This window comes from Ascidiella aspersa, chromosome 4 (genome assembly GCF_963924565.1).
Source record: "Ascidiella aspersa chromosome 4, kaAscAspe10.2, whole genome shotgun sequence".
NCBI lineage: Eukaryota > Metazoa > Chordata > Ascidiacea > Phlebobranchia > Ascidiidae > Ascidiella > Ascidiella aspersa.
The window spans coordinates 23537070-23549452 of NC_139450.1; the positions used below are offsets into that span (position 1 = coordinate 23537070).

The window sequence follows — 12383 nt, forward strand, 5'->3', positions numbered from 1 at the left end:
AAATTATATTTGCTACGACAATTGTTATTCCTAGGCGGTCACCCATCCAAGTACTAACCAATCCCGCGGTTGCTTAACTTACGAGATCGGACGAGATCGGGTGCATTAACCTGGTATGGTCGTATGCAGTATTGGTCAACATTTTTTGGTCTTATCTATTTAAAAATGTAAAAACTTAAATAAATCATGTTTTTCCTACGACAAATGGTATTCCTAGGCGGTCACACATCCAAGTACTAACCAATCTCGACGTCGCTTAACTTCCGAGATCGGACGAGATCGGGTGCATTCAACCTGGTATGGTCGCAGTCAGTATTGCTCAACATTTTTTGGTCTAAACTCCTTGAAAATGTAAACATTTATATATAATATAAAAATTATATTTGCCAACGACAATTGTTATTCCTAGGCGGTCACCCAGCCAAGTACTAACCAATCCCGACGTTGCTTAACTTACGAGATCGGACGAGATCGGGTGCATTCAACCTGGCATGGTCGTAGCCAGTATTGGTCAACATTTTTTGGTCTAATCTATTTAAAAATGTAAAAACTGGAATAAATCATATTTTGCCTACGACAATTGGTATTCCTAGGCGGTCACCCATCCAAGTACTAACCAATCCCGACGTCGCTTAACTTCCGAGATCGGTCGAGATCGGGTGCATTCAACCTGGTATGGTCGCAGGCAGTACTGCTCAACATGTTTTGGTCTAAACTCTTTGAAAATGTAAACATTTGTCTATATTTAAATAATCATATTTTGCCTACGACAATTGGTATTCCTAGGCGGTCACCCATCCAAGTACTAACCAATCCCGTGGTGGCTTAACTTCCGAGATAGGACGAGATCGGGTGCATTCAACCTGGTATGGTCGTAGGCAGTATTGCTCAACATTTTTTGGTCTAAACTCCTTGAAAATGTAAACATTTATATATAATATAAAAATGATATTTGCCTACGACAATTGTTATTCCTAGGCGGTCACCCATCCAAGTACTAACCAATCCCTACGTTGCTTAACTTCCGAGATCGGACGAGATCGGGTGCATTAAACATGGTATGGTCGTAGCTTGTGTCGATCAACATTTTTTGGTCTAATCTATTTATAAATTAGAAACTTAAATAAATCATATTTTGCCAACGACAATTGGTATTCCTAGGTGTTCACCCATCCAAGTACTGACCAATCCCGACGTTGCTTAACTTACGAGATCGGACGAGATTGGGTACATTAACCTTGTATGGTCGTAGCCAGTATTGGTCAACATTTTTTGGTCTAATCTATTTAAAAATGTAGAAACTTAAATAAATCATATTTTGCCTACGACAATTGGTATTCCTAGGCGGTCTCCCATCCAAGTACTAACCAATCCCGACGTTGCTTAACTTCCGAGATCGGACGAGATCGGGTGCATTAAACATGGTATGGTCGTAGGCACTATTGGTCAACATTTTTTGGTCTTAGCTATTTAAACATGTAAAAACTTAAATAAATCATGTTTTTCCTACGAGAATTGCTATTCCTAGGCGGTCACCCATCCAAGTACTAACCAATCCCGACGTCGCTTAACTTCCGAGATCGGACGAAATCGGGTGCATTGAACCTGGTATGGTCGAAGGCACTATTGGTCAACATTTTTTGGTCTAATCTACTTAAAAATGTAAAAACTTAAATAAATCATATTTTGCCTACGATAATTTGTATTCCTAGGCGGTCACCAATTCAAGTACAGACCAATCCCGACGTTGCTTAACTTCCGAGATCGGACGAGATCGGGTGCATTAAACATGATATGTTCGTAGGCAATATTGGTCAACATTTTTTGGTCTAATCTATTTAAAAATTTAGAAACTTAAATAAATCATATTTTGCCTACGACAATTGGTATTCCTAGGCGGTCACCCATTCAAGTACTAAACAATCCCGAGGTTGTTTAACTTCCGAGATCGGACGAGATCGGGAGCATTAACCTGGTATGGTCGTAGGCAGTATTGCTCAACATTTTTTGGTTTATTCTATTTGAAAATCTAAAAACTTAAATAAATCATATGTTGCCTACGACAATTGCTATTACTAGGCGGTCACCCATCCAAATACTAACCAATCCCAACGTTGCTTAACTTCCGAGATCGGACGAGATCGGGTGCATTCAAACTGGTATGGTGGTAGGCAGTATTGGTCAACATGTTTTGGTCTAAACTCATTGAAAATGTAAACATTGGTATATATTTTAAAAATCATATTTTGCCTACGAGAATTGCTATTCCTAGGCGGTCACCCATCCAGGTACTAACCAATCCCGACGTTGCTTAACTTCCGAGATCGGACGAGATCGGGTGCATTAAACATGATATGTTCGTAGGCAGTATTGGTCAACATTTTTTGGTCTAATCTATTTAAAAATGTAGAAACTTAAATAAATCATATTTTGCCTACGACAATTGGTATTCCTAGGCGGTCACCCATCCAAGTCCTAACCAATCCCGACGTTGCTTAACTTCCGAGAACGGACGAGATGGGGTGCATTAAACATGGTATGTTCGTAGGCAGTATTGGTCAACATTTTTTGGTCTAATCTATTTAAAAATGTAGAAACTTAAATAAATCATATTTTGCCTACGACAATTGGTACTCCTAGGCGGTCACCCATCCAACTACTAACCAACCCCGAGGTTGCATATCTTACGAGATCGGACGAGATCGGGTGCATTCAACCTGGTATGGTCGTGGGCAGTATTGGTCAACATTTTTTGGTCTTATCTAATTAAAAATGTAAAAACCTAAATAAATCATGTTTTTCCTACGACAATTGGTGTTCCTAGGCGGTCACCCATCCAAGTACTAACCAATCCCGACGTTGCTTAACTTCCGAGATCGGACGAGATCGGGTGCATTCAAACTGGTATGGTGGTAGGCAGTATTGGTCAACATGTTTTGGTCTAAACTCTTTGAAAATGTAAACATTGGTATATATTTAAAAAATCATATTTTGCCTACGACAATTGGTATTCCTAGGCGGTCACCCATCCAGGTACTACCCAATCCCGACGTTGCTTAACTTCCGAGATCGGACGAGATCGGGTGCATTAAACATGATATGTTCGTAGGCAGTATTGGTCAACATTTTTTGGTCTAATCTATTTAAAAATTTAGAAACTTAAATAAATCATATTTTGCCTACGACAATTGGTATTCCTAGGCGGTCACCCATTCAAGTACTAAACAATCCCGAGGTTGTTTAACTTCCGAGATCGGACGAGATCGGGAGCATTAACCTGGTATGGTCGTAGGCAGTATTGCTCAACATTTTTTGGTTTATTCTATTTGAAAATCTAAAAACTTAAATAAATCATATGTTGCCTACGACAATTGCTATTACTAGGCGGTCACCCATCCAAATACTAACCAATCCCAACGTTGCTTAACTTCCGAGATCGGACGAGATCGGGTGCATTCAAACTGGTATGGTGGTAGGCAGTATTGGTCAACATGTTTTGGTCTAAACTCATTGAAAATGTAAACATTGGTATATATTTTAAAAATCATATTTTGCCTACGACAATTGGTATTCCTAGGCGGTCACCCATCCAGGTACTAACCAATCCCGACGTTGCTTAACTTCCGAGATCGGACGAGATCGGGTGCATTAAACATGATATGTTCGTAGGCAGTATTGGTCAACATTTTTTGGTCTAATCTATTTAAAAATGTAGAAACTTAAATAAATCATATTTTGCCTACGACAATTGGTATTCCTAGGCGGTCACCCATCCAAGTCCTAACCAATCCCGACGTTGCTTAACTTCCGAGAACGGACGAGATGGGGTGCATTAAACATGGTATGTTCGTAGGCAGTATTGGTCAACATTTTTTGGTCTAATCTATTTAAAAATGTAGAAACTTAAATAAATCATATTTTGCCTACGACAATTGGTATTCCTAGGCGGTCACCCATCCAAGTACTAACCAACCCCGAGGTTGCATAACTTACGAGATCGGACGAGATCGGGTGCATTCAACCTGGTATGGTCGTGGGCAGTATTGGTCAACATTTTTTGGTCTTACCTATTTAAAAATGTAAAAACCTAAATAAATCATGTTTTTCCTACGACAATTGGTGTTCCTAGGCGGTCACCCATCCAAGTACTAACCAATCCCGACGTTGCTTAACTTCCGAGATCGGACGAGATCGGGTGCATTAAACATGATATTTTCGTAGGCAGTATTGGTCAACATTTTTTGGTCTAATCTATTTAAAAATTTAGAAACTTAAATAAATCATATTTTGCCTACGACAATTGGTATTCCTAGGCGGTCACCCATCCAAGTACTAAACAATCCCGAGGTTGTTTAACTTCCGAGATCGGACGAGATCGGGAGCATTAACCTGGTATGGTCGTAGACAGTATTGCTCAAAATTTTTTGGTTTAATCTATTTGAAAATCTAAAAACTTAAATAAATCATATGTTGCCTACGACAATTGCTATTACTAGGCGGTCACCCATCCAAATACTAACCAATCCCAACGTTGCTTAACTTTCGAGATCGGACGAAATCGGGAGCATTCAACCTGGTATGGTCGTAGGCAGTTCTGGTCAACATGTTTTGGTCTAAACTCTTTGAAAATGTAAACATTTGTCTATATTTTAAAAATCATATTTTGCCTACGACAATTGCTATTCCTAGGCGGTCACCAATCCAAGTACTGACCAATCCCGACGTTGCTTAACTTACGAGCCCGGACGAGATCGGGTGCATTCAACCTGTTATGGTCGTAGGCAGCATTCGTCAACATTTTTTGGTCTAATCTATTTAAAAAAGTAAAAACTTAAATAAATCATATTTTGACCACGACAATTGGTATTCCTAGGCGGTCAACCATCCAAGTACTGACCAATCCCGACGTTGCTTAACTTACGAGATCGGACGAGATTGGGTACATTAACCTGGTATGGTCGTACGCAGTATTGGTCAACATTTTTTGGTCTAATCTATTTAAAAATGTAGAAACTTAAATAAATCATATTTTGCCTACGACAATTGGTATTCCTAGGCGGTCACCCATCCAAGTACTAACCAATCCCGACGTTGCTTAACTTCCGAGAACGGACGAGATGGGGTGCATTAAACATGGTATGTTCGTAGGCAGTATTGGTCAACATTTTTCGGTCTAATCTATTTAAAAATGTAGAAACTTAAATAAATCATATTTTGCCTACGACAATTGGTATTCCTAGGCGGTCACCCATCCAAGTAGTAACCAACCCCGAGATTGCAAAACTTACGAGATCGGACGAGATCGGGTGCATTCAACCTGGTATGGTCGTGGGCAGTATTGGTCAACATTTTTTGGTCTTATCTATTTAAAAATGTAAAAACCTAAATAAATCATGTTTTTCCTACGACAATTGGTGTTCCTAGGCGGTCACCCATCCAAGTACTAACCAATCCCGACGTTGCTTAACTTCCGAGATGGGACGAGATCGGGTGCATTCAAACTGGTATGGTGGTAGGCAGTATTGGTCAACATGTTTTGGTCTAAACTCTTTGAAAATGTAAACATTGGTATATATTTTAAAAATCATATTTTGCCTACGACAATTGGTATTCCTAGGCGGTCACCCATCCAGGAACTAACCAATCCCGACGTTGCTTAACTTCCGAGATCGGACGAGATCGGGTGCATTAAACATGATATGTTCGTAGGTAGTATTGGTCAACATTTTTTGGTCTAATCTATTTAAAAATTTAGAAACTTAAATAAATCATATTTTGCCTACGACAATTGGTATTCCTAGGCGGTCACCCATCCAAGTACTAAACAATCCCGAGGTTGTTTAACTTCCGAGATCGGACGAGATCGGGAGCATTAACCTGGTATGGTCGTAGGCAGTATTGCTCAACATTTTTTGGTTTAATCTATTTGAAAATCTCAAAACTTAAATAAATCATATGTTGCCTACAACAATTGCTATTCCTAGGCGGTCACCCATCCAAGTACTAACCAATCCCGACGTTGCTTAACTACCGAGATCGGATGAGATCGGGTGCATTCAACCTGGTATGGTCGTAGGCAGTATTGGTCAAAATTTTTTGGTCTAAACTCCTTGAAAATGTAAACATTTATATATAATATAAAAATTATATTTGCTACGACAATTGTTATTCCTAGGCGGTCACCCATCCAAGTACTAACCAATCCCGCGGTTGCTTAACTTACGAGATCGGACGAGATCGGGTGCATTAACCTGGTATGGTCGTATGCAGTATTGGTCAACATTTTTTGGTCTTATCTATTTAAAAATGTAAAAACTTAAATAAATCATGTTTTTCCTACGACAAATGGTATTCCTAGGCGGTCACCCATCCAAGTACTAACCAATCTCGACGTCGCTTAACTTCCGAGATCGGACGAGATCGGGTGCATTCAACCTGGTATGGTCGCAGGCAGCACTGCTCAACATGTTTTGGTCTAAACTCTTTGAAAATGTAAACATTTGTCTATATTTTAAAAAACATATTTTGCCTACGACAATTGGTATTCCTAGGCGGTCACCCATCCAAGTACTAACCAATCCCGACGTTGCTTAACTTCCGAGATCGGACGAGATCGGGTGCATTCAACCTGGTATGGTCGTAGTCAGTATTGCTCAACATTTTTTGGTCTAAACTCCTTGAAAATGTAAACATTTATATATAATATAAAAATTATATTTGCCTACGACAATTGTTATTCCTAGGCGGTCACCACCCAGCCAAGTACTAACCAATCCCGACGTTGCTTAACTTACGAGATCGGACGAGATCGGGTGCATTCAACCTGGCATGGTCGTAGCCAGTATTGGTCAACATTTTTTGGTCTAATCTATTTAAAAATGTAAAAACTGGAATAAATCATATTTTGCCTACGACAATTGGTATTCCTAGGCGGTCACCCATCCAAGTACTAACCAATCCCGACGTCGCTTAACTTCCGAGATCGGACGAGATCGGGTGCATTCAACCTGGTATGGTCGCAGGCAGTACTGCTCAACATGTTTTGGTCTAAACTCTTTGAAAATGTAAACATTGGTATATATTTTAAAAATCATATTTTGCCTACGACAATTGGTATTCCTAGGCGGTCACCCATCCAGGAACTAACCAATCCCGACGTTGCTTAACTTCCGAGATCGGACGAGATCGGGTGCATTAAACATGATATGTTCGTAGTCAGTATTGGTCAACATTTTTTGGTCTAATCTATTTAAAAATTTAGTAACTTAAATAAATCATATTTTGCCTACGACAATTGGTATTCCTAGGCGGTCACCCATCCAAGTACTAAACAATCCCGAGGTTGTTTAACTTCCGAGATCGGACGAGATCGGGAGCATTAAACTGGTATGGTCGTAGGCAGTATTGCTCAACATTTTTTGGTTTAATCTATTTGAAAATCTCAAAACTTAAATAAATCATATGTTGGCTACAACAATTGCTATTACTAGGCGGTCACCCATCCAAATACTAACCAATCCCAACGTTGCTTAACTTTCGAGATCGGACGAGATCGGGAGCATTCAACCTGGTATGGTCGTAGGCAGTACTGGACAACATGTTTTGGTCTAAACTCTTTGAAAATGTAAACATTTGTCTATATTTTGAAAATCACATTTTGCCTACGACAATTGCTATTCCTAGGCGGTCACCCATCCAAGTACTAACCAATCCCGACGTTGCTTAACTTCCGAGATCGGATGAGATCGGGTGCATTCAACCTGGTATGGTTGTAGGCAGTATTGCTCAACATTTTTTGGTCTAAACTCCTTGAAAATGTAAACATTTATATATAATATAAAAATTATATTTGCTACGACAATTGTTATTCCTAGGCGGTCACCCATCCAAGTACTAACCAATCCCGCGGTTGCTTAACTTACGAGATCGGACGAGATCGGGTGCATTAACCTGGTATGGTCGTATGCAGTATTGGTCAACATTTTTTGGTCTTATCTATTTAAAAATGTAAAAACTTAAATAAATCATGTTTTTCCTACGACAAATGGTATTCCTAGGCGGTCACACATCCAAGTACTAACCAATCTCGACGTCGCTTAACTTCCGAGATCGGACGAGATCGGGTGCATTCAACCTGGTATGGTCGCAGGCAGCACTGCTCAACATGTTTTGGTGTAAACTCTTTGAAAATGTAAACATTTGTCTATATTTAAAAAAATATATTTTGCCTACGACAATTGGTATTTCTAGGCGGTCACCCATCCAAGTACTAACCAATCCCGACGTTGCTTAACTTCCGAGATCGGACGAGATCGGGTGCATTCAACCTGGTATGGTCGTAGTCAGTATTGCTCAACATTTTTTGGTCTAAACTCCTTGAAAATGCAAACATTTATATATAATATAAAAATTATATTTGCCTACGACAATTGTTATTCCTAGGCGGTCACCCAGCCAAGTACTAACCAATCCCGACGTTGCTTAACTTACGAGATCGGACGAGATCGGGTGCATTCAACCTGGCATGGTCGTAGCCAGTATTGGTCAACATTTTTTGGTCTAATCTATTTAAAAATGTAAAAACTGGAATAAATCATATTTTGCCTACGACAATTGGTATTCCTAGGCGGTCACCCATCCAAGTACTAACCAATCCCGACGTCGCTTAACTTCCGAGATCGGACGAGATCGGGTGCATTCAACCTGGTATGGTCGCAGGCAGTACTGCTCAACATGTTTTGGTCTAAACTCTTTGAAAATGTAAACATTTGTCTATATTTAAAAAATCATATTTTGCCTACGACAATTGGTATTCCTAGGCGGTCACCCATCCAAGTACTGACCAATCCCGACGTTGCTTAACTTACGAGATCGGACGAGATTGGGTACATTAACCTGGTATGGTCGTAGCCAGTATTGGTCAATATTTTTTGGTCTAATCTATTTAAAAATGTAGAAACTTAAATAAATCATATTTTGCCTACGACAATTGGTATTCCTAGGCGGTCTCCCATCCAAGTACTAACCAATCCCGACGTTGCTTAACTTCCGAGATCGGACGAGATCGGGTGCATTAAACATGGTATGGTCGTAGGCACTATTGGTCAACATTTTTTGGTCTTAGCTATTTAAACATGTAAAAACTTAAATAAATCATATTTTGACCACGACAATTGGTATTCCTAGGCGGTCACCCATCCAAGTACTGACCAATCCCGACGTTGCTTAACTTACGAGATCGGACGAGATCGGGTACATTAACCTGGTATGGTCGTACGCAGTATTGGTCAACATTTTTTGGTCTAATCTATTTAAAAATGTAGAAACTTAAATAAATCATATTTTGCCTACCACAATTGGTATTCCTAGGCGGTCACCCATCCAAGTACTAACCAACCCCGAGGTTGCATAACTTACGAGATCGGACGAAATCGGGTGCATTGAACCTGGTATGGTCGTGGGCAGTATTGGTCAACATTTTTTGGTCTTATCTATTTAAAAATGTAAAAACCTAAATAAATCATGTTTTTCCTACGACAATTGGTATTCCTAGGCGGTTACCCATCCAAGTACTAACCAATCCCGACGTTGCTTAACTTCCGAGATCGGACGAGATCGGGTGGATTCAAATTGGTATGGTGGTAGGCAGTATTGGTCAACATGTTTTGGTCTAAACTCTTTGAAAATGTAAACATTGGTATATATTTTAAAAATCATATTTTGCCTACGACAATTGGTATTCCTAGGCGGTCACCCATCCAGGTACTAACCAATCCCGACGTTGCTTAACTTCCGAGATCGGACGAGATCGGGTGCATTAAACATGATATGTTCGTAGGCAGTATTGGTCAACATTTTTTGGTCTAATCTATTTAAAAATGTAGAAACTTAAATAAATCATATTTTGCCTACGACAATTGGTATTCCTAGGCGGTCACCCATCCAAGTACTAACCAATCCCGACGTTGCTTTACTTCCGAGAACGGACGAGATGGGGTGCATTAAACATGGTATGTTCGTAGGCAGTACTGGTCAACATTTTTTGGTCTAATTATTTAAAAATGTAGAAACTTAAATAAATCATATTTTGCCTACGACAATTGGTATTCCTAGGCGGTCACCCATCCAAGTACTAACCAACCCCGAGATTGCATAACTTACGAGATCGGACGAGATCGGGTGCATTCAACCTGGTATGGTCGTGGGCAGTAATGGTCAACATTTTTTGGTCTTATCTATTTAAAAATGTAAAAACCTAAATAAATCATGTTTTTCCTACGACAATTGGTGTTCCTAGGCGGTCACCCATCCAAGTACTAACCAATCCCGACGTTGCTTAACTTCCGAGATCGGACGCGATCGGGTGCATTCAAACTGGTATGGTGGTAGGCAGTATTGGTCAAAATGTTTTGGTCTAAACTCTTGGAAAATGTAAACATTGGTATATATTTTAAAAATCATATTTTGCCTACGACAATTGGTATTCCTAGGCGGTCACCCATCCAGGTACTAACCAATCCCGACGTTGCTTAACTTCCGAGATCGGACGAGATCGGGTGCATAAAACATGATATGTTCGTAGGCAGTAGTGGTCAACATTTTTTGGTCTAATCTATTTAAAAATTTAGAAACTTAAATAAATCATATTTTGCCTACGACAATTGGTATTCCTAGGCGGTCACCCATCCAAGTACTAAACAATCCCGAGGTTGTTTAACTTCCGAGATCGGACGAGATCGGGAGCATTAACCTGGTATGGTCGTAGGCAGTATTGGTCAACATTTTTTGGTTTAATCTATTTGAAAATCTCAAAACTTAAATAAATCATATGTTGCCTACGACAATTGCTATTAGTAGGCGGTCACCCATCCAAATACTAACCAATCCCAACGTTGCTTAACTTTCGAGATCGGACGAGATCGGGAGCATTCAACCTGGTATGGTCGTAGGCAGTACTGGTCAACATGTTTTGGTCTAAACTCTTTGAAAATGTAAACATTTGTCTATATTTTAAAAATCATATTTTGTCTACGACAATTGCTATTCCTAGGCGGTCACCCATCCAAGTACTAACCAATACCGACGTTGCTTAACTTCCGAGATCGGATGAGATCGGGTGCATTCAACCTGGTATGGTCGTAGGCAGTATTGCTCAACATTTTTTGGTCTAAACTCCTTGAAAATGTAAACATTTATATATAATATAAAAATTATATTTGCTACGACAATTGTTATTCCTAGGCGGTCACCCATCCAAGTACTAACCAATCCCGCGGTTGCTTAACTTACGAGATCGGACGAGATCGGGTGCATTAAACATGGTATGGTCGTAGGTTGTGTCGATCAACATTTTTTGGTCTAATCTATTTATAAATTAGAAACTTAAATAAATCATATTTTGCCAACGACAATTGGTATTCCTAGGTGTTCACCCATCCAAGTACTGACCAATCCCGACGTTGCTTAACTTACGAGATCGGACGAGATTGGGTACATTAACCTGGTATGGTCGTAGGCAGTATTGGTCAACATTTTTTGGTCTAATCTATTTAAAAATGTAGAAACTTAAATAAATCATATTTTGCCTACGATAATTTGTATTCCTAGGCGGTCACCCATCCAAGTACTAACCAATCCCGACGTCGTTCAACTTCCGAGATCGGACGAAATCGGGTGCATTGAACCTGGTATGGTCGAAGGCACTATTGGTCAACATTTTTTGGTCTAATCTATTTAAAAATGTAAAAACTTATATAAATCATATTTTGCCTACGATAATTTGTATTCCTAGGCGGTCACCAATTCAAGTACAGACCAATCCCGAAGTTGTTCAACTTACGAGATCGGACGAGATCGGGTGCATTCAACCTGTTATGGTCGCAGGCATCATTGGTCAACATTTTTTGGTCTTATCTATTTATAAATGTAAAAACTGGAATAAATCATATTTTGCCTACGACAATTGGTATTCCTAGGCGGTCTCCCATCCAAGTAATAACCAATCCCGACGTTGCTTAACTTCCGAGATCGGACGAGATCGGGTGCATTAAACATGATATGTTCGTAGTCAGTATTGGTCAACATTTTTTGGTCTAATCTAATTAAAAAAGTAGAAACTTAAATAAATCATATTTTGCCTAGGACAATTGGTATTCCTAGGCGGTCACCCATCCATGTACTAACCAACCCCGATGTTGCTTAACTTACGAGATCGGACGAGATCGGGTGCATTCAACCTGGTAGGGTCGTAGGCAGTATTGCTCAACATTTTTTGGTCTAATCTATTTTAAAATCTAGAAACTTAAATAAATCATATGTTGCCTACGACAATTTGTATTCCTAGGCGGTCACCAATCCAAGTACTGACCAATCCCGACGTTGCT

The 12383-nt window shown here is 39.7% G+C and overlaps 13 non-coding genes and 49 pseudogenes across 13 annotated transcripts; all 62 read right to left on the reverse strand.

Moving 5' to 3' along the window:
- Nucleotides 1-10: 10 nt before the first annotated feature.
- On the reverse strand, nucleotides 11-127 carry LOC146149475 (5S ribosomal RNA; annotated as a pseudogene).
- Nucleotides 128-192: 65 nt separating this feature from the next.
- On the reverse strand, nucleotides 193-311 carry LOC146149476 (5S ribosomal RNA; annotated as a pseudogene).
- A 73-nt stretch (nucleotides 312-384) lies between these two features.
- Nucleotides 385-503, reverse strand: LOC146149477 (5S ribosomal RNA; annotated as a pseudogene).
- Nucleotides 504-568: 65 nt separating this feature from the next.
- On the reverse strand, nucleotides 569-687 carry LOC146149478 (5S ribosomal RNA). The gene has a single exon (XR_014497578.1). It is a non-coding gene; the product is annotated as a 5S ribosomal RNA (ribosomal RNA).
- A 74-nt stretch (nucleotides 688-761) lies between these two features.
- LOC146149479 (5S ribosomal RNA) lies at nucleotides 762-880 on the reverse strand. Its single transcript, XR_014497824.1, has one exon. It is a non-coding gene; the product is annotated as a 5S ribosomal RNA (ribosomal RNA).
- A 73-nt stretch (nucleotides 881-953) lies between these two features.
- Nucleotides 954-1072, reverse strand: LOC146149480 (5S ribosomal RNA; annotated as a pseudogene).
- Nucleotides 1073-1319: 247 nt separating this feature from the next.
- LOC146149481 (5S ribosomal RNA) lies at nucleotides 1320-1438 on the reverse strand. The gene has a single exon (XR_014495526.1). It is a non-coding gene; the product is annotated as a 5S ribosomal RNA (ribosomal RNA).
- A 65-nt stretch (nucleotides 1439-1503) lies between these two features.
- On the reverse strand, nucleotides 1504-1622 carry LOC146149482 (5S ribosomal RNA; annotated as a pseudogene).
- Nucleotides 1623-1687: 65 nt separating this feature from the next.
- Nucleotides 1688-1806, reverse strand: LOC146149483 (5S ribosomal RNA; annotated as a pseudogene).
- Nucleotides 1807-1871: 65 nt separating this feature from the next.
- On the reverse strand, nucleotides 1872-1989 carry LOC146149484 (5S ribosomal RNA; annotated as a pseudogene).
- Nucleotides 1990-2054: 65 nt separating this feature from the next.
- On the reverse strand, nucleotides 2055-2173 carry LOC146149485 (5S ribosomal RNA; annotated as a pseudogene).
- Nucleotides 2174-2247: 74 nt separating this feature from the next.
- Nucleotides 2248-2366, reverse strand: LOC146149486 (5S ribosomal RNA; annotated as a pseudogene).
- Nucleotides 2367-2431: 65 nt separating this feature from the next.
- On the reverse strand, nucleotides 2432-2550 carry LOC146149487 (5S ribosomal RNA; annotated as a pseudogene).
- Nucleotides 2551-2615: 65 nt separating this feature from the next.
- Nucleotides 2616-2734, reverse strand: LOC146149488 (5S ribosomal RNA; annotated as a pseudogene).
- A 65-nt stretch (nucleotides 2735-2799) lies between these two features.
- On the reverse strand, nucleotides 2800-2918 carry LOC146149489 (5S ribosomal RNA; annotated as a pseudogene).
- Nucleotides 2919-2992: 74 nt separating this feature from the next.
- On the reverse strand, nucleotides 2993-3111 carry LOC146149490 (5S ribosomal RNA). Its single transcript, XR_014497598.1, has one exon. It is a non-coding gene; the product is annotated as a 5S ribosomal RNA (ribosomal RNA).
- A 65-nt stretch (nucleotides 3112-3176) lies between these two features.
- LOC146149491 (5S ribosomal RNA) lies at nucleotides 3177-3294 on the reverse strand (annotated as a pseudogene).
- Nucleotides 3295-3359: 65 nt separating this feature from the next.
- Nucleotides 3360-3478, reverse strand: LOC146149492 (5S ribosomal RNA; annotated as a pseudogene).
- Nucleotides 3479-3552: 74 nt separating this feature from the next.
- Nucleotides 3553-3671, reverse strand: LOC146149493 (5S ribosomal RNA). Its single transcript, XR_014498008.1, has one exon. It is a non-coding gene; the product is annotated as a 5S ribosomal RNA (ribosomal RNA).
- A 65-nt stretch (nucleotides 3672-3736) lies between these two features.
- LOC146149494 (5S ribosomal RNA) lies at nucleotides 3737-3855 on the reverse strand (annotated as a pseudogene).
- Nucleotides 3856-3920: 65 nt separating this feature from the next.
- LOC146149495 (5S ribosomal RNA) lies at nucleotides 3921-4039 on the reverse strand (annotated as a pseudogene).
- A 65-nt stretch (nucleotides 4040-4104) lies between these two features.
- On the reverse strand, nucleotides 4105-4223 carry LOC146149496 (5S ribosomal RNA; annotated as a pseudogene).
- Nucleotides 4224-4288: 65 nt separating this feature from the next.
- Nucleotides 4289-4406, reverse strand: LOC146149497 (5S ribosomal RNA; annotated as a pseudogene).
- A 65-nt stretch (nucleotides 4407-4471) lies between these two features.
- Nucleotides 4472-4590, reverse strand: LOC146149498 (5S ribosomal RNA; annotated as a pseudogene).
- A 74-nt stretch (nucleotides 4591-4664) lies between these two features.
- LOC146149499 (5S ribosomal RNA) lies at nucleotides 4665-4783 on the reverse strand (annotated as a pseudogene).
- Nucleotides 4784-5031: 248 nt separating this feature from the next.
- Nucleotides 5032-5150, reverse strand: LOC146149500 (5S ribosomal RNA; annotated as a pseudogene).
- A 65-nt stretch (nucleotides 5151-5215) lies between these two features.
- Nucleotides 5216-5334, reverse strand: LOC146149501 (5S ribosomal RNA; annotated as a pseudogene).
- A 65-nt stretch (nucleotides 5335-5399) lies between these two features.
- LOC146149502 (5S ribosomal RNA) lies at nucleotides 5400-5518 on the reverse strand (annotated as a pseudogene).
- A 74-nt stretch (nucleotides 5519-5592) lies between these two features.
- LOC146149503 (5S ribosomal RNA) lies at nucleotides 5593-5711 on the reverse strand (annotated as a pseudogene).
- Nucleotides 5712-5776: 65 nt separating this feature from the next.
- Nucleotides 5777-5894, reverse strand: LOC146149504 (5S ribosomal RNA; annotated as a pseudogene).
- Nucleotides 5895-5959: 65 nt separating this feature from the next.
- LOC146149505 (5S ribosomal RNA) lies at nucleotides 5960-6078 on the reverse strand. Its single transcript, XR_014496612.1, has one exon. It is a non-coding gene; the product is annotated as a 5S ribosomal RNA (ribosomal RNA).
- A 73-nt stretch (nucleotides 6079-6151) lies between these two features.
- LOC146149506 (5S ribosomal RNA) lies at nucleotides 6152-6268 on the reverse strand (annotated as a pseudogene).
- A 65-nt stretch (nucleotides 6269-6333) lies between these two features.
- On the reverse strand, nucleotides 6334-6452 carry LOC146149507 (5S ribosomal RNA; annotated as a pseudogene).
- Nucleotides 6453-6526: 74 nt separating this feature from the next.
- LOC146149508 (5S ribosomal RNA) lies at nucleotides 6527-6645 on the reverse strand. The gene has a single exon (XR_014495776.1). It is a non-coding gene; the product is annotated as a 5S ribosomal RNA (ribosomal RNA).
- Nucleotides 6646-6718: 73 nt separating this feature from the next.
- LOC146149509 (5S ribosomal RNA) lies at nucleotides 6719-6840 on the reverse strand (annotated as a pseudogene).
- Nucleotides 6841-6905: 65 nt separating this feature from the next.
- On the reverse strand, nucleotides 6906-7024 carry LOC146149510 (5S ribosomal RNA). Its single transcript, XR_014495740.1, has one exon. It is a non-coding gene; the product is annotated as a 5S ribosomal RNA (ribosomal RNA).
- A 74-nt stretch (nucleotides 7025-7098) lies between these two features.
- On the reverse strand, nucleotides 7099-7217 carry LOC146149511 (5S ribosomal RNA; annotated as a pseudogene).
- A 65-nt stretch (nucleotides 7218-7282) lies between these two features.
- LOC146149512 (5S ribosomal RNA) lies at nucleotides 7283-7400 on the reverse strand (annotated as a pseudogene).
- A 65-nt stretch (nucleotides 7401-7465) lies between these two features.
- LOC146149513 (5S ribosomal RNA) lies at nucleotides 7466-7584 on the reverse strand (annotated as a pseudogene).
- Nucleotides 7585-7658: 74 nt separating this feature from the next.
- LOC146149514 (5S ribosomal RNA) lies at nucleotides 7659-7777 on the reverse strand. Its single transcript, XR_014497798.1, has one exon. It is a non-coding gene; the product is annotated as a 5S ribosomal RNA (ribosomal RNA).
- A 73-nt stretch (nucleotides 7778-7850) lies between these two features.
- On the reverse strand, nucleotides 7851-7967 carry LOC146149515 (5S ribosomal RNA; annotated as a pseudogene).
- A 65-nt stretch (nucleotides 7968-8032) lies between these two features.
- Nucleotides 8033-8151, reverse strand: LOC146149516 (5S ribosomal RNA; annotated as a pseudogene).
- Nucleotides 8152-8225: 74 nt separating this feature from the next.
- Nucleotides 8226-8344, reverse strand: LOC146149517 (5S ribosomal RNA). The gene has a single exon (XR_014497618.1). It is a non-coding gene; the product is annotated as a 5S ribosomal RNA (ribosomal RNA).
- Nucleotides 8345-8417: 73 nt separating this feature from the next.
- On the reverse strand, nucleotides 8418-8536 carry LOC146149518 (5S ribosomal RNA; annotated as a pseudogene).
- Nucleotides 8537-8601: 65 nt separating this feature from the next.
- LOC146149519 (5S ribosomal RNA) lies at nucleotides 8602-8720 on the reverse strand. Its single transcript, XR_014495741.1, has one exon. It is a non-coding gene; the product is annotated as a 5S ribosomal RNA (ribosomal RNA).
- A 74-nt stretch (nucleotides 8721-8794) lies between these two features.
- On the reverse strand, nucleotides 8795-8912 carry LOC146149520 (5S ribosomal RNA; annotated as a pseudogene).
- Nucleotides 8913-8977: 65 nt separating this feature from the next.
- On the reverse strand, nucleotides 8978-9096 carry LOC146149521 (5S ribosomal RNA). The gene has a single exon (XR_014495537.1). It is a non-coding gene; the product is annotated as a 5S ribosomal RNA (ribosomal RNA).
- A 65-nt stretch (nucleotides 9097-9161) lies between these two features.
- LOC146149522 (5S ribosomal RNA) lies at nucleotides 9162-9279 on the reverse strand (annotated as a pseudogene).
- A 65-nt stretch (nucleotides 9280-9344) lies between these two features.
- LOC146149523 (5S ribosomal RNA) lies at nucleotides 9345-9463 on the reverse strand (annotated as a pseudogene).
- A 65-nt stretch (nucleotides 9464-9528) lies between these two features.
- Nucleotides 9529-9647, reverse strand: LOC146149524 (5S ribosomal RNA; annotated as a pseudogene).
- Nucleotides 9648-9721: 74 nt separating this feature from the next.
- On the reverse strand, nucleotides 9722-9840 carry LOC146149525 (5S ribosomal RNA). Its single transcript, XR_014498009.1, has one exon. It is a non-coding gene; the product is annotated as a 5S ribosomal RNA (ribosomal RNA).
- A 65-nt stretch (nucleotides 9841-9905) lies between these two features.
- LOC146149526 (5S ribosomal RNA) lies at nucleotides 9906-10024 on the reverse strand (annotated as a pseudogene).
- A 64-nt stretch (nucleotides 10025-10088) lies between these two features.
- On the reverse strand, nucleotides 10089-10207 carry LOC146149527 (5S ribosomal RNA; annotated as a pseudogene).
- A 65-nt stretch (nucleotides 10208-10272) lies between these two features.
- Nucleotides 10273-10391, reverse strand: LOC146149528 (5S ribosomal RNA; annotated as a pseudogene).
- A 74-nt stretch (nucleotides 10392-10465) lies between these two features.
- LOC146149529 (5S ribosomal RNA) lies at nucleotides 10466-10584 on the reverse strand (annotated as a pseudogene).
- A 65-nt stretch (nucleotides 10585-10649) lies between these two features.
- LOC146149530 (5S ribosomal RNA) lies at nucleotides 10650-10767 on the reverse strand (annotated as a pseudogene).
- Nucleotides 10768-10832: 65 nt separating this feature from the next.
- Nucleotides 10833-10951, reverse strand: LOC146149531 (5S ribosomal RNA; annotated as a pseudogene).
- A 74-nt stretch (nucleotides 10952-11025) lies between these two features.
- LOC146149532 (5S ribosomal RNA) lies at nucleotides 11026-11144 on the reverse strand (annotated as a pseudogene).
- A 72-nt stretch (nucleotides 11145-11216) lies between these two features.
- LOC146149533 (5S ribosomal RNA) lies at nucleotides 11217-11335 on the reverse strand (annotated as a pseudogene).
- Nucleotides 11336-11582: 247 nt separating this feature from the next.
- On the reverse strand, nucleotides 11583-11701 carry LOC146149534 (5S ribosomal RNA; annotated as a pseudogene).
- A 249-nt stretch (nucleotides 11702-11950) lies between these two features.
- Nucleotides 11951-12069, reverse strand: LOC146149535 (5S ribosomal RNA; annotated as a pseudogene).
- A 65-nt stretch (nucleotides 12070-12134) lies between these two features.
- Nucleotides 12135-12253, reverse strand: LOC146149536 (5S ribosomal RNA; annotated as a pseudogene).
- Nucleotides 12254-12383: the final 130 nt, after the last annotated feature.